The following is a 953-nucleotide window of genomic DNA, read 5'->3' on the forward strand; positions in this document are numbered from 1 at the left end:
TGAGCCACCATGCCCAGTCTGGCCCTTATTCTTGTAACAATTACTGTGACCAGGCTACAGTCATGCGCTGAGGTTAGGCCCTGAACTAGCATCTGGAAAGCAGGATGGAGATCCATCAGGTTCACTTTCCAGAAGGATGTGGCTGCCACTCTAGAGCCTGGCAGAATAGATGAAGGAGATTCTACCACAGTGTCACCTTGGGCTCAGCCAGGACTTTGTTATTGGCCTTATACATGCCCCTTCCCCTTCCTTACTGAGAAGCAATACATATGGTATGAATAGAACAGGCTGTGAAGCCAGAGTGCTGAGATTTTTCAGATTCTTGGCTTTCCTCTGGGTCTTTTTCCTGTTCTCAGCAGCAGCTGCCCCTGTCCCATTCTTTGTTTAAAGGAGACACTGGAGTCTTTGGTATGTGTTAAGGAGCCTGTGCTCCCTGTAACCTCTACATGGCCAATGACTGCCCCTTCTGAGACAGCCCAAGAAGCTAGGGGTGAGCTGGGGAGTGCCTAGAGTTGGTGATCCTGTTGGCCATGGGCAAGCTGAGCCCACTGCCACATTTTATCCGGTTTGCATCTGCTTCTTACAGCAACTTGATATTTTTCTTGGCCTTGAATTTCTCTGTAGTGGTGCTGGGTGCAAGGTGCTGGCACATCATGAATACTATTCAAGTGTGTCCGAGATAGTAAAGAGTGCAGTACTCTGCAAACAGATTGCCTAGACTTGGATCCTAGCTTTGGCACTTACCAGCATGTGAACTTGGACAGCTTAACTGAACCTTTCCGTGCCTCATTCTTTCCATCCATAAAACAAAATTAATAATAGAATCTACCACATTGGGCAGTGAGAATTAAGTGAGTTAATATACGTAAAGCATTTTGAAGAGTGGTTGGCTCATAAGTCCTAAGCATTTCCTACCACATTATTACTATTATTGCTATTATTATTATTATTAT

This window comes from Colobus angolensis, unplaced genomic scaffold (assembly GCF_000951035.1).
Source record: "Colobus angolensis palliatus isolate OR3802 unplaced genomic scaffold, Cang.pa_1.0 Scaffold220, whole genome shotgun sequence".
In the NCBI taxonomy this organism is placed as follows: domain Eukaryota; kingdom Metazoa; phylum Chordata; class Mammalia; order Primates; family Cercopithecidae; genus Colobus; species Colobus angolensis.